This window comes from Cryptomeria japonica, chromosome 11 (assembly GCF_030272615.1).
Source record: "Cryptomeria japonica chromosome 11, Sugi_1.0, whole genome shotgun sequence".
Taxonomy (NCBI): domain Eukaryota; kingdom Viridiplantae; phylum Streptophyta; class Pinopsida; order Cupressales; family Cupressaceae; genus Cryptomeria; species Cryptomeria japonica.
In genome coordinates, this window is record NC_081415.1 from 337,286,692 (window position 1) to 337,300,881 (window position 14,190).

A 14,190-nucleotide genomic window follows, 5' to 3' on the forward strand; every position below is an offset into this window, starting at 1 on the left:
TTTGAAATGGAATGCAGAAGAAAAGAAGGCTTTTGATGACATAAAGGTAGCCATATCCAATGCCCCAACCTTGCTACAATAACCCTAGGGTCTGGCTAAATCTATCCAAAATCAATGTCTCTCCCGCAACCCCCATCCAGTCCAGTCACCCTGCTTCCTCCTGTCGATGCCAACCCTCTTGGTGATCTCATACCTGCCCTGCCATGCTCCCTCCCAATCCATCCAACATCCCTCCCACCCATAGGATGTGGTCTCCCAATCCTGCCAACCGGTCCAAACGGTCCCCCACAGACTCTCAAGTGACCTCCCCTCCATCCAGGTCTCCTACCACCACCACCACCTCCATGCCCACCCTCATCTCCACCTCCCCCAGCCTCCTAAGTAGCTCTGAGCTCTCATCTCTGTCTTCGTCTCCTCACACCTGGATCATCTAAATCATCATCATCATCTCCTGAGCTAGGAGGAGGATCTGTTGGATCAGTAATACGAGGAAATGGATGAGCTGGTATGTACTGAGCATATTCTACAGTAACCCCAGGATCAAGAATGTGCAATCTCATATCATAAGCCACTCTCAGAGTAGCAAGAAACTTTGCGCGAGTAATCTCAAATGATAAGGAAGGTCCCCAATCTTGTCTATCTCTATACTACCGAGTATATATCATCACACCAGTAGGCATAAGCTGAATGATACCAAACTGTCTAAGAATGCGACTAATCAACTATCGCTCAACAATATAAGGAGTCCAACCAATGAGATATCTACTCTGCATGATAAATGGTAATGTTTGTGCATCATCTATCCATGGCTCACAATCAACATATGGTCTCCAAGTAATGTTAACCAATGAATCAAGCACCCAACGCCAATACTCCATCTTACCTAGCTTATGCTGAGTAAGGATACCTGCATAAAAATACACATATGGCTGCCTCTCTCCATGCACTCTATGATGGATAGGCTGAGTAATAGCAATGTGCTCCTAGTGCCAGATTTGTAATAATGTGCATCCTATAGACAAACTAGCACTCTCATCATACACCGCCTAATGAAGATCATGATATAAATGTGCAAGCATGCAAACACCCCAAGCAAATCAAGTACGATGCTCCATCATACTCAGGAGAATCTCACCCCACCCAACAGCAAAACCTCATGATTGCCTATCAGGACAAATAAATCCACCAATCAAACTAGCAAGAATCACAGGGAGAGTCTCATAACACATCACCATATCCTACCATCGGATCTCTCCTCTAGCAATGTTATCATCAGCAAACACGGCTCTACAAGACTTTATCCCAACACGATCCTGAAAATCATACTGCACTAACTCGCCAGTCACTGGGATGTGCAGAATCTTATAGACATCCTCGAGTATCACACTAATCTCACCCGTGGGCAAGTGGAAAGTGTTATGCTCACTATGCCATCTCTCGGCTAACATCGTTAACAATCCTCTATTATGCGTAATCTCAGGTATATACAACTGATGGCATAAACCACAAGCATCTATATGTCTAACCTCAGCCTGTGTCAGCTCTGGCACTAAATGGCGTACTGCAAGTAATTTCTCTCGATACTAGAGAACATCAAGTTTCTCCTATTTTTCAAGAGAATTCAATCAATGAATCATTCTACACTATCAAATCTATCTAATCAAACTAAAGCAATATACTCTATCAAATCTATCAAATCAAACTGAAGCAACCTACGCTATCACATCTATCACCTCAAACTGAAGCAATCTACGCTATCAAATCTATCAAATCAAACTGAAGCAACCTACGCTATCAAATATATCAACTCAAACTGAAGCAACTTAAGCTATCAAATCATTTTAAAACCTATCAATCATGGTTTTCTATCAATCATTGAGTTCAATCAAAACTCTGTTAAGCTCTTGCATCAGAAACTAAATCGGTTTCTTAGAGCTACTCTATCAAAACAAATCAAATCTATCTATCCAATAACATCACGCAATCACTCAATCAAGTCCCTATTCATCATCAACGCATATTAAATATGTTAAATCTAATCATCAAAGTGATTTTTAGCTTTTGCATTTATCAAAAACATCAATTTTGAGCATTTGCGCTATCCTATTGAGCAAAAGTGCTAAACTACAGCATTTACACTAAATCTAAATGTAAATGCGCTAAACTCAAGCATATGCACTACCTTTTTCTGCAAATGTGCTAAACCTAATTGCATATGCGCTAAAACTAAATGCAAAAGCATTAATTTAAAACCAAAAATCGCAAAAAAATTGAAAATTTACACGACAAGTTGAAAAACAAAGCTCGGGATAAGATACATACCAGATACCCATACTCAGCAGGTCACTGATATCGTCGCACACGCTCCAAACGATGGTTCTCCATAGGAATCACCATTTCTCCACCTCACCAAAAAAAAATTCTTCACAAAGCTGACAAAGATAACAATGAAGTTAAAATTAGCCTTGCTTAATTTTATATTTACTATTTGAAGAGTAATTAATGCTATTCAATGGGGCAATTTAATTTGTTTTTTTACAAATGAATTTAATTGACTGAATTTTTATCAATTATCATGAGATCAATCGTTCAACCCAAAGTTTTCAACAAATTCACGATCAATCTCTTGAGGGGGCACACAATCAGGATTTTTAATCTTCATCAGGCGCACTATCGAGACTTGATTTAATCTTTGAAACAATGTTGTCTCGATATCATTTCAAAGAGGGATAAAATGTATACACATAAAAATGGCTATGGGTAATTAAATAAATATTTTATATTTATTTAATAATTATTCTTCTATTAAATAGTTAATTTGAAAAGATTAATTTATTTAATTCATTTTCGTGTCTTTCTATTAATTAATATTTTGTTAATTAATTCATTTATTCTATTCCTCTAAAATAATTAAATATCTAATAGTTAATTATTCCTTTTAACCAAGTTAATTAAATATCTAATATTTAATTATCTCCTTCAATCAATTAAATATCTAATATTTAATAGTTATTCTCCTATCCTATAATCTCAAATATTAAATAATTACCTGAATTATTTAATCTTTCTTATCCAACTCACCCTCCATCTCCACTTCATCTTCCCTTTGCCAACTCATCAAACATGTGGCTAAGGAAATTAATATTTCTTAAATATTAATTCATCATTTATCTCCAACCTCCAAAATTAATGAATATTGTGTACGTACACATATTTCATAACCATTTCCTATATCCTCTCCAACACCCCCTACATCTTAGGAAAGACTTGAGTCCACTTGTCCTATCATGCCTAAATCTTCTCCAACCATCCCTAGATTCCCTCAGTTAGCAACCCAGTCAAGGTGAGATGAGTGACACTTGTCTTCTCCTTCCCCCTTTCTCTCAACCTTCACCTTTGCTCACAGCCATCCAAATCTGTAGATCTGATCATGACCATTGATCTGAGCCACATCATCTCATCTTCTCAAGGTCTATAAAATCAAGAGCTTTAGTTGAGAGAGAGTTAGACTTCAAGAGACTTCAAGTGAATTTTGCAAGCTAATCATATACATCTTGAGTTTTAATCTTGAAGCAAATAGTAATTATCATATAGCATAATCATTTTAGCATAATCATGTAGTGTTGTATATTAGAGCATCAGTTAACTACCAGTTATCAGTCCATTCTTCATATGCCATCTTGGAAGCTATCAGTGCATTGTCTGAGAGCACACCATCTGCAACCAGGAATAGTGGAGTTAGGACACAATGAAACATAAACCATGAAGGTAATAATAGTATTTTTATTCCATATGTATTTCATGTAGTTTCATTGGTTGAGTTTGGATTTCCTATAGCATTTCCATTTGTATTTTGTGAAACTAACTTGTTGTAGGTAGCATTCTGAGGATGAAATTCAAGTCGACACATTTTGGCACCCACTGTGAGTCTCATGGACCTCGCATATACCTTTAAAAATCTCGCAAAAATAAAATAAACGCATTTGTAACGCAGATTCACGCATGTGTGAATTTTGACAGTGCTTTTGCTCATAAGTTAGCGCATTTGCATCACTGGTTAGCACATATGCCATGCAGGTTAGCGCTTTTGTCTGAAAATCTATGCATTTTCCTCATCAATTAGCGCTTTTGTCTTCTAAGTTAGCACTTTTGTTCTCTAGATTAGTGCATTTATTAAAGAAATCACGTTTTTGTATCCGCAAGCAACGTTTTTGTAGTCTAGGTTAGCATTTTTTCTCTACAGGTTAGCGCTTCTGAGGAGAAAGATAGCGCATGTGTTAGAATAGCGCTTTTGTTTCCAACCGACCAAAATTTCTTGCAGGCCCGAATGTCCAAGAAATTAGATTTTCCAAACTACTAACATGCATGTGCAGGATGGTGTTTAAGGAAAATTTTATGCATTTCCTCATCTAGTTAATTAAAAGTCTTATTTTGGGAATTAACATATCATATTTTGTTCATTTAGTCTAACTAAGAGGGCAAATTGACAGCATGCAACTTGCATTTTTAGTATTTTCTCTAAAATAGTTGCACATAGACTTTTAAAAAGGCTAAAATAAACACCATGCTTGTTGGAGCAACATCTCCAAATAGTACTTAGCAACAATTGCTTTGAAAAGGTTAAGAAGAACACTTATATTTTATGTCTCGAAAGTGGTAGGTATATGCTCTCCCCTTAATTGGGTGACCAAAAAGCCAAACCCACTCTTTTATGCTTTCTTTACTATCAAGCAATTAAATCCTTTAGAGGGTCTGCCTTCCCGGGCTTCCTTGAGGGGGCCAATGAGAGGGGAATGAACTAAAGTGGAAATGGGCTAATACCGAGTCCTTCCAATCCACTATAAATAAATTATGTTTGTGATGAAAGTCCCAAACAACATGTGCTGATAAGTTCATACCAACACTATGTTTTCCCATAAACCCTATGGAGTGTAACCTCTATAGGTTGGGAACCTTCTGTATTTACAGAGCTGAAAGTGTCGCATGTATGGCCACATAATCAGAATCCTTTATTGAAAACCACTTGTACTAGTTGCCAAAATCCTTCTAGTTGTTGGCGCAGGAGGTCGGACCTCTGAAGCGGCTCACACACATACGATTCCTAGTAGAGATACAAAGTTTTCCATGGGGAGTTTTCATGGAAACTGGTGCTTGGCTACCCCAAAGAAGTGAGTGTCGAGGGTGGAGCCAGTGGGGTCAAGCATCTAAATATCCACTTTGAATAGCATAGCCTCGAGGGAAACCCATGTGAGATTCAACAACTATTGTCCTAGCCTGCCATAAGATTTGTACTTGCTTGTGCATTTTGTTTATTAGACATTGTGTCTTCTATGTTTGTTACATGTTCCAAATGGTCAAAAATTGAAGAAAATTATCATCTATGCGTGAGCAAAAATCCAACAAATTTTTGAAAAAGTTTGATCAAAAGGGTAATATAAAAAGCTTTCCAACACTTGAAACACCAGATCAAAACCAAAGTGTCAAAATGTCAGTATCAAAATTATTCTTGAAGTAGGTTTGTCTCTATACCATCACATATTTTCAAACTAGCTCAAACAACTAGGTCACTAATCCTACGGGTTATTCCCAAGAAGTTCTATAAACATCAACATTTAACAAGCTATTGATTCAAACATCTTAAGTGCAAAAAAATCAACATCATTATCGAGTTTCTCACCAGGATAATCAAATCCTCTATCACGAAGCTTGATCAAACTATACTAGGTTCATAATCTTGGATATATCTTTCCTATTTTGAACCTAGGCTATATCAAAATCAGAATTGCACCAACATTGGAATCAAACAAACTTGTAAATTGTCAAATGCTTATATTGTAATGCCCCGCCAGGAACCCTAAAGGAAAACAACACAACTAGGCAACTAAAGGGTGAAATATTTTATTTTATTTTTTGTTAAAGACCAAGTGTACTAACTATAATCATTGCACGTTTAACAACACAACGGAAGTCTATCATAAGTTTTCCTAAAGGCAACCAACGAAGATTAATTTCATAGATTATATTAACACCACAGTTAATCCATTCAATTAGATAAATTGAAAACTTAAGTTTAAAACTACACATACATCCCAAAACAACAATATACAAGTATTCCAATGTATCCAATTTTCATAAATCATTTAAACATAAGATCAAAACAATAACATTCATTTCACTGACATAATAATATTACAATATCCATAAATACATGGCTTCCAATAATACCACTGGTTACAAAGATACAATATCAAGGTTACATAAAAGTCTGATACAATGACCACAAGGTCTCAACTAAACAATGATCTCGAACAAGAGCTGGTACACAAACCACGATCCAAGAAACACCAGCGAAGCCTTTCCTTGCCTGAAGATACAATCCAGAACATCCAATGGGAAGTGGCACTACCACCCGACCATGTGATCCCGAAATGGAACCACCCCACCGTGCTAGGAGATAGTAGAAAACCCTCAAGCAAGCAAAGTAAGACAAGTACAAAAGGACTACAAGACTCTGCAACCATCCATGTAACACAACTCACAAAACACTAGTGACTCTAAGAAGAGAGTGTCATCGCATAGCTTGATGGTTACCATGGTATAGCCTCCATAGGTCCCGGCCCCCATACTCGGGTTTCTCCTGGTAACCTCTCTCGAGCCTCCGGTTCCAACTAAGTCTCATGCGGACCCTACCAATCCTTTCGTGAAGACAAGATGGTAAGTTTTCCATTCCAGGCCTTCTCGTAACATCATGAGCCCTGTACAAGCACTCATCTATGCACGAGGCACATTTATCTTAATTAATATTTAATCTACCCACCCCCTAATCAATTATTAAGTTATCACTTTTTAACTAACTTTCGACGGGTTATCTTGTCATCCACTTCGAGCACGGCCCCCGCTCGAAGCCACTCTCTCTCTTAGGACACTAGCAGGAAATGTTTCTCTCTATGAGAACTCTATGGTGAAACAGGCAACCATAAACAATCTTGACAAACACAGGTGATGGATACACAAATACCAACCCAAGATTGACCATTTGGACAAAAACACACAATGGCTCATATCAAATAGGTTATACAACAAACACCTGGTCTAGGAGAAATAATAACATAGGACATAATGACAATTTAACCAAAATTGCAATGAAATAAAGCTTGACTGAGAACACAATATACGCAAGATCCTATTACAGACAATCTTTCCTTAAAAACAGCCAAAGCATAAATAACATGCAATTTACAAATTTCCAAATAACAAGAATTTACAACTTTTTAATACCAAAAACATCCACTTTGTCATTTGTCCAAAAAGATTTAAAATACAGATAATTCTCCTAATGTATTTTCAACATATTTATTTAAATTAACATTCCAAACTGTAATTAAATAATATTTAAAATAACATTTAAAATATTATAATAACTACCAAAAGAAACATATCTAATATTAAATATATATATATATATAAACACATATATGAATATACATATATTTATTTATATACATATATAATATAATACATAAAATATTTAATTAATCTAACCCCTGGGTACGAAACCCGAAACAGTAAACAGGGTTTAGAAATTAATTAAAAATAAAAGAAACACTTTAATAATTACAAAAGGGCCCTGTCACAGTAGCCTATGCTACCGCTGGTAGCTAGTAGTACTGTGTACTACCACCGGTAGCGGATGCTACCGTAGGTAGTTTGCTTTTATTTTTATTTTATTTTTATATTTATTTTTTTTTAAGTTTTTTTTTTTATAATTATTTTATTTTTTAAACAGTACAATAAAAAAAACAATATATATTTTTTTTTATATTTTCATTTTAATAAAATTTTAACAACAATAATAACAAATTTCCAATAATTCCCTTTTTACAAAATTTCAATCCTTCTTCATTTTATTTTTTTTAAATTTAATTAACCTAAATAAATTTAATGTGTAATTAAATTTATTTCCTTAAGGTAATTAAAACCATTTCTCAGGTAAATACCCCTTTCTCACAAATCTTGCAAATTTCCATGCATCGTAAAATCCGACAAATTATCTATAACAATTTTCCTAATTTTCACAGAATTACATACTTCCCATAACTTAGAAATTCCCATCAAACATGGATTTTAAAACAAACTCAAATTCACTAGAAGAGGGTTTTGAATTTGACAATTATTTTACACACACATTAAGCAGAGACAAAATAGAAAATAATAAATACAATTAATCTAATTTATTTTTCCAATTAATTCTTTTATTCATTTATTTAATTATAACTTAAGAAAATAATAAATACAATTAATCTAATTTATTTTTAAAATAAAAATATATTTTTAATACCATGCAGCTTAATTTAATAATTTCTTTAATTAACTAAATTTATAATCTCAATGCATAAACAATACAATAATGAGATAATTTCATAAACTTAATTAATTAATTAATTAAATCCACTAAAACACTCAAATTAAACAAATCTCAAGCAATTACCCATAAAAGATAAAATGACAAAATACGAAGATCGAACTAACTGACAAAACGACTAACTGACGACACTCATACGAGTGTAACTGAGTAAAATAGGGTCAACTACTATCTCCTCCACTTCCATCGGAAAATATAAGGCATGCTCAGACCTGTGAAACCAAGTGTAGATGATACCCCGTACGTACCTGGTACTTGTACCTACAATATCCTGCATCACTGAACCACACATGCATATATATATATATATAGAAAACACGGCATACACACCAATGAAGGAGAATCGCGACGTTCCCTGTCTCACCGAAATGAGTGAAGGAAAATCGTCCCCTTGCATCCAATACACTCGCAAACACACAACATATAATTCCACATTGCATAAATAAAGTAAAATGTCAGTACATAGCAATAATACATAAAATGCCATAAATCACAAGTACTGAAATACTGTAAATAAATTATACATCTCATCTCCAAATAAAGCATAATGTCATAAAAATCTGAATAATATGTCATGGTAATGTATCCACTGAAAAACAACCAATAATAAAATATGAGTCTAATGAGTTCAAACTAGTAGGGGTACTACATATATGACTTCTAAGTATCACCTTAAGAAAAGAAAACCCAGTTATAAAGCTATTTAGAAAAGAATAAGATTCTTGTATATCAATCACAAGATCTTATTAAAAAATAGGACATTCCTACACCATTTTCGTCACTACCTACGTGGCTACGGTACAGAGTTTGACAGAGAAATTTTACAAGGACATGCTTTTCAACAAAGAGATATTTTATCACAACGAACAAACAATAGTTATAAAATCAACAAGGCATATCTTCCTAAACCAATAATCACCTATTGACTTTGTCCTTTAGTCACTTTAACAACTTTGAAATAATCACATGCCAATTTGGACTAGAGCCCAATACAAACAACTTAGAAAACAACAACAAATGGAGGAAGAAGATAATCCTATATTTCAAACTTTTGGATTTACCATTGTTGACAAAGAAGCAATCAATAGCACCATTAGAGACCTCGAGCAAGATTTCAAATTTGATAGGCTAATGGAAAAATTGTTGGCAAAACAAAAAGAGAAATATCTTTTGATGTTGGCAAAATCTGGGGTTAAACTACCACAAGACTTTAACATAGAAAGCTTGAAACAAGATGTAGAAGCAAGTAATACCCAAAACATAGATGATCCAAATAACAAGGATGTGAACAAAGAAAGTCATGAAGAAACAAGGAAAGAAACGGATGACACAAGAAAAGAACGTAGTAATAAAAGAGCTCACGAAGAAACAAGGAGAAACTATGTGAATAATCCATTATCAAACCTTACTCAACAAATGCAAACTTTAATACAACAGATACAAGACATGCAAAATGGAACAAGCTCTAAGAAGTACTCATTAGAAGATATATCCCCATATCCGTTCAATAAGAATCTGAACATGATACCATTTCCGCAACACTGCGAGATTCCTAAGTATGACAAATACGATAGAAAATTTGATCATCAAGATCACATTAGGAAGTTTTGTACTATGAGCATGGAATTTTCTCACAATGAAACTTACCTTATGCGTCTTTTTCCTAAGAGTTTAAATGGACAATCAATGGAGTGGTTTTCAAGGTTACCATCCAGAATCAAATCTTTTGAAGAACTTGTGAATAGATTTATTTCACAATACTCCTACAATATAAGGAATGAAATAACAATGTTGGATCTCTGCAATGTTAAACAAAAGAATGGTGAATCTTTTATGATCTTCTTACAATGATGGAAATGCATGATTAATAGGTATCCCCGAGATGTACCTAATCAAGAAAAAATGGACATATTCATTGATAATCTTATCAGTGAAATGAGTTATCGATTAAGAATGCAATGTCCTCCCTCTTTTGACAAAATGATTGAGAATGGTCTGAAAATAGAGAACGTAATGGTAAAGAAAGGAGAACTAAAACTTTACAATAATTAATACAACAACAATTCCAACAACAACAACAACAACAATGACAAACCCAAGTTCTGGTTAAAGCATAGGAATGTAAGCAATGAAGGAAATGACGATAATAGTACTATAAAACAACAACAACAACAACCAATTTTTAATCTATCAAGTCAGTTCCCAAGCAATAATAATCCAGAAAACAATAAAGCCAAGTCCTTTTCCTCCAATCCTCGGAGGAAATTCACAAACATTGGAGAACCTTTGGAATCAGCTCTAAAAACTCTACTTGCCAACAAATTGATTGTTTTACCAGAAGCAAGAAGTTATGAACCACCAGTCAAGCCAAATTGGTGGAATTACAATCATTTTTGCAATTACCATCAGAATAAATGACACCTAACAAATGATTGTCAGAGTTTGAAGCACCTTATCCAAGATCTAATCGATAATGGAACCATCACAGTTAATAGCCATAAGACAAACGCATCACACCTAGCTTTCAAAACTCCACTTCCAAATTATGACAAAGGTGAACCATCACAATTAAAAGATGATAAAGGGAAAGCCAAAGTACACTTATACATATGATGATGTGGTAAATGTGATCATTGTTAAAGATAATCCATCTTCAGAGCCAATCAATGTTATTACTAGAAGCAAAGCAAAGGTTACCTTTCCACGTATAGCAAAAGATCCAACATCCACTTCACAACAATACAATTTAGTAGAGCAATTACAAAGAATACCCGCTCAAATATCAATTCTGGAACTTCTCAAGGTTTCACCTATGCATAAGGAAATTTTAGAGAAAGCTTTAGTGGAAACAACAGTTTCAAAATATTTGGATATAGATTAGTTCCAAAACATGGTAGGACACCTTATATCTCCTCATTGCTTATCATTTTCTGAAAATGATGACGCATCCTTGCAACATCCTCACAATGCTCCCTTACATGTTGAAGTCTCCATTAATAAAACTCATGTCAAACGTGTACTCATAGATGGAGGATCTACCTTAAACATTTGTGCATTAAGTTTGATAAAAGCTTTGGGATATTCAGAAAATGCAGTGGACCCGAAAAAGAAAATAACCATCAAGGCTTATGATGAAGCAGAACGTTATTCTAAAGGAATTGTTGTGCTACTAATAAAAATAGGACATGTGGAAAGGGACACATTGTGTTAGGTTTTAGATTTGAACCTCTCTTACAACATTCTTCTAGGACGACCATGGATTCACAAGATGCAAGTAGTCCCTTCTACATATCATCAATGTGTGAAATTTCCTTATGAAGGACAAGAGATCACTATAATTGCAGATTCTAGTCAATATTACAATAATTTGAAGCCAAAAAGATAAAAGAGTTCCACATAACAGAGAATCAGTATATCCTACCAAAAAAATTGAAGCAAAGTTATGGGAAACTTTTGAGGAAAATCTCAAATTAAATGATGAAGGAATGGGAAAATATTCTTTGCATAATTTTCCACTTTCCCCTAAGTCATATGGAAAGCGTACATATATTCAATCAAAGACATCAGAAAGATCAAAACATATGTTTAAAGGGACATCTGTTAGTGTTGGAACTCTTGAAGAAGAAAATGAAGAAAAAGACATTATTGGTTGGTTATACAAAGATGAAGATAAAACTATAGCAATAGCAGTAGAAGTCAATATTCCCATAAAACAATATGGAAAAGGTTTGAAATCATGCAAAAAATGGGATATGAAGGAAAAGGACAAATTGGTAAGCGACATCAAGGTATTTCAGAACCTATTTGTCCACACTTGCAATCCAAAGAAGATAAATCCGAGCTTGGATATCTAAAATCCAATCAAAAGAAACATAATCATCCACAACAAAAGTGGAAAAAGAAATCACTTTCCAAAGAAGAAAATTGGCAAGAAAAGCTACATCAAGCGACAGAAATAGTAACAAATAAACAAAGGAAGCAAGAAGAACATGAAAATCAAGACAAGGAGATTACCATCAAGGATAAAGAGAAATCTTGTCAACAAGTTCTGGAAATACAAACAAATGCAAAATCTAAATAAGATATTCCAGAAGCAGGAAAAATAGAGATGGTAGAAATCAAGGAACTTTTTGTGCCAGACAATATTCCTATATGGTATAGTGGAGTAGTCCTAGATCATGATTCAGAGACAGATTCAAATGAGTATGAATGGGGTCTAGATGTCTTATCTACTACATCAAGTAAGGAACACAATGAAGACCAAAAATCTATCACAAAAGAAGACTTGTCTATTGCAAAACAAAAGATGGAGTTAGAAAGAAGACAAGAAAAACTCAAAATTCAAAGAAAAGAGGTGCATTCAAAAAGGAAAGGGAATGACAAAGACAAAGAAGTAATGCCACAAGAAATACAAACAAGGATAGATCAAGCATCTGAAAATACAAGATTTTCATCAAAAGAGGAACAAGATATATCAAGATATGGCAGAACCATAGAAGAATTAAGAGATAGTCAAGTTGGATTGACTATTAGTCCATAAGAAGTTGAGTTTGAAAGGAGACAAAATCTAGCAAAAGAATCCTCTTTATCATGTACACAAGTATGTCAACTCCAAAATGCAAATGAGGTCAATCAAGAAGGAATTTGTAGTATTAAAGATGTGTGTGTTGATATAATCCATTCATTTAAGGGACAAACATCAGTTAAAGAACCACTTGAGTGTGAACTACAAAATGCTAATATTGATTTTGTTAGAACTAATTTGGAGATGCTTGAGAAAGACAAATCTCAAAAACATTTAATCTATGATAGTACCTATTCTATGCCAAGTTATGATCATTATGTCATGAGCGTTGAAACACCTAATGATGATAGTGATTATGATTTACCCCTTCTTCATCCTGAACTAATTGATTGGAATAATTTAGATAACCCCAAACTGAATGTCTTTTCCATTGATCGTGACTTAGTCATGTACCTTAACACTGTTGAACCCATCCCACCTAAGATATCTTCCAATGCAGAATCAAGTAATGTTTCTTGTAGTCGGGAGAATGCCAAACTTTATAGTCACAAAAGCGTAATAAAACAAGGAAAGAGACCTATTATTGAAAACCATTGCATGGCAACACTAGATCAATCAAAAGGGAAAACAAAGGATGTATCTGATGGTGAAAACCTCTTTGAGGCGCCAGAAGATGGAAAGTTTGACATTCATCCTCCATATTTTCAAGAGAGATCTTCTATCTTGGTAGAACCAACAGAATCAGTAAACATTGGTACATTAAAGGATCCTAAAATATTTCATTATGCTGCCTAATTATCAGAAACAGAGAGGAAAGAATACATGGAATTCTTTAAGCAAAGGCAAATAAATTTTGCTTGGTCTTATGTAGATATGCCAGGACTTAATCTATATCTTATCATGCATCATCTTAATGTAAATTTAAAAGCAAAACCAATTAAGCAGAAGCTAAGAAAGATGCATCCGCACATTGCTCTTCTTGTAAAAACCGAGCTAAAGAAACTATTAGAAGTGGGTTTTATACGACCTGTGGCTTATCTAGAATGGGTTTCAAGTATTGTACCAGTATCAAAACTAGATAAAAGCATAAGGGTTTGTACAGATTTCAGAGATCTGAATAAAGCATGTCCAAAAGATGATTTCCCGCTACCAAACATCGATATCATAGTGGACTTATTGGCAGGGCATGAGATGTTTTCATTAATGGATGGCTTCTCAGGATATAATCAAATAAAATTTGCAC